Source organism: Bidens hawaiensis, unplaced genomic scaffold (genome assembly GCF_021521415.1).
Source record: "Bidens hawaiensis isolate Kalapana, Puna unplaced genomic scaffold, B.hawaiensis_p1.1 tig00004664_1, whole genome shotgun sequence".
In the NCBI taxonomy this organism is placed as follows: domain Eukaryota; kingdom Viridiplantae; phylum Streptophyta; class Magnoliopsida; order Asterales; family Asteraceae; genus Bidens; species Bidens hawaiensis.
The window spans coordinates 943,462-946,462 of record NW_027491285.1 but is presented as its reverse complement, the minus strand read 5'-3'; positions in this window follow the sequence as shown (position 1 = coordinate 946,462).

Genomic DNA, 3,001 nt, shown 5'->3' with positions numbered 1-3,001 from the left:
TCATTTGTTCACGCCCTTTAATAACACCTTCTTCGAAATACATTTTAAGTTCAGATTTGTTTGGCCTCACCACTTCAACATCTTTAAGAAACTCCCCAAATACGTCCCATCCTGAACTTGATGCATTTTCATTAGGCGTTGAAATCGTGCTTCCTCCAGAAGATCCACTTTTACTTGTAGCATCTTTGACTGATTCATCATACATCTTCAAATATTCTTCGTACATTTTAGTTAGTGCATCCCAACACGTCTTCAATATTCTTCTCGGCTTCAGCTTGTGGGTATATCTTTGGGTAACAAAATTCAATATACCACTTTTTTAACCTGGGATCTAGCACTGCAGCTATGGCCATCAATAAGTGACACTCTCCCCAGTACTTATCAAACTTTTCCTTCATTTTTTCAGTCATGACACGAATGAAATTACTCTCGGATAATACACTTTTGTCTAATATTTCTTTGACTTTGTAAACCTCCATAAGGTATAAATTTGCAGTGGGATAATCACTACCAGATATGATATTTGTGCAATCCTTAAAAACCTTCAAAACTTCACACACATCTTTCACATTTTCCCAATCTTGTTCGGTGGGTAAGTGTTTAAAATGTGGTTCGTATTCTGCATATCTAGAAAACAATATAAAATTAATAAAATATATACTCAATCATGGAATATAAAAAACATTGGCATTTATAAAACATACATTGGAAAAACGTCTTTAAACTTCGTAGCAAGAGATAACATATCGTATGTGGAATTCCATCTCGTCGGAACATCAATTAGTAACTTTCTGCCACGCACTTGAAGTTGATGTGCAATAGTCGAAAATGTCTGACGACTTGCCTCCGAATGATTTATATATTTCACAGCTTCACGAACCTCTTCAATGACGAAATCAATCTTTGAAAGACCATCTTTAACAAGCAAATTTAAGATATGTGCGCAACACCGAACATGAAATAACCTTCCACCACAAGGAAGTTTCTTAACTCTATCAAAGTTGGTTTTCAAAGTATTCACCACCCTTTCATTATATGAGGCATTATCCATGGAAATGGAGAAGATTTTTTCTCAATTCCCCACTCCTTTAAACATTTGTAGATGCCATCTACAATATCAAGACCGGTACGAGGAGGAGGTACATGCACAAAACTTAACACACGTTTCTGCAATCTATGATGTAAAATTTCTAAAGTTAAAATTAATAAAATAAATAAATGAAAGAATATACGCATATAGCATGTTAAAAGAAAGGAAAAAAAGGTATAGAGGTGTTCATTATACCTCCAATTCTGATCAATGAAGTGCCTGGTGATGACCATGTACTCAATTTTTTGGTGAGATGACTTCCAACAATCAGTGGTCAAACTAACGTTTGAAGCTTCGTTTACATAAGCTTTCAATTTTTTCTTTTCATGCTCGTATACCTTAAAGCAATCTGCCGTTATTGTAGTCCTACTTACCTTCTCAAACATTGGATTTGACGTCTTCATCATGTATACGAACATGTCATCTTCAACAATGCTAAATGGTTGCTCGGTTGCCATTATCCAGTGTGCTATTGATTCCCTCATCTTGTTTGCATCATACTTTGCGTTAGGTGCAATAAAAGGAAACGACTTATTTAAACCCGTATCAACATCAACTTGCTGAAAATTTAGCAACTGTTGAGTTCTTAAATATTGCTTTCGTTTCATGCAACTCTCCATGTGTCTTGTCCATGTTGATGTAGGCTTGCCTGTGCTTACAGACAAAAGTTTAGTGCAATGAATGCATTTAACTTTTTCCGTCCCATTGGGAAGAGTCACTTCTTCAACATCCTCCCATACTTTTGCTTTCCTTGCACGTTTACGCTTAAGCAAGACATTTTGATTATGGGTTGCATCAAGGTTCTTATCTCCATCAAGATTAACGTAATCTTGTGCAGATTGAGATGGTTGATTTTGACCTTCTTGTTGCCTTGAATTTGATGTTGAGCCTTGCATTGTACTAAATATTTTTTTAGTTCCTTGTTTCATTAATATAAAGATCTAATAACATCAAAAGAAAAACAATTGTCATGATTCATGAATTTAGAAGCCATCAACAATTCATCATTCATCAACATTCTATAACAGAAGCAATAATGCATTTTAATAATCACAACAACATCTAGAAAAAAATAAGCAAGTTAAAAGGACTTCTTACTTTTTTTTTTACCTTAACATTAAGTTTTTCATAAATTAGACCATTTTAGACTTTTAGTTAGAAACTTAGAATAAGTAACTTTTTGCGAAAACAACTCAACATTTGACTTTGGTATTCAATAGATGAATCTAAATACATATTTCTTTCTTTACCGGATTGAACGAAAATGACCAAGTAATTCCGTTTGATCATTGAAGAGATACAAGTCAATTGCTATATTGCTAGTTTATTATTCTATTTACTTGGACTTCTTTTAAAAAATAATAATTAAAAAGAACATGTTATATTGCTGTGAACAAGATAACACATGCATACAGCTACTGTTTGTTAACAACTTAACATATATGAAACCAATAAATGATTGAACAAAAGTGAATCTTTATAATTTATATAATAGCATACAATAAACAAAATCAAGCAATTAAACGATATTAGTTTCAAACTGAACCTGGAACAGAAGCTAAGTGATCCTTGATTAGTTCTAGACTTCTAGGGCGGAGGGTTGAATGTTTGATTGCCAACACTTTGGAAAAGATGGATAAGGAAACACAATCTTCCTTCTGGAGTTTTGATTTCTTAATCCCTTAATATGTCGATTCAGTGTCTTGGGAGGCAAAGGGTTTGAATCTAGTATTACAATTAACAAGTTAAAAAGTGGGCCAGGAAGTTTTTTAATGGGCTGAATCATATTATGTGGGCTATAATGTTGGAAAAGAAGTAATATTATGAAAAGCTCGATAAGGCTCGACGAGCCCAACGAGCTTAATATGTTGGGCTCGGGCTCGAACTCGGCAAATAAATGAGCCTTTTTTA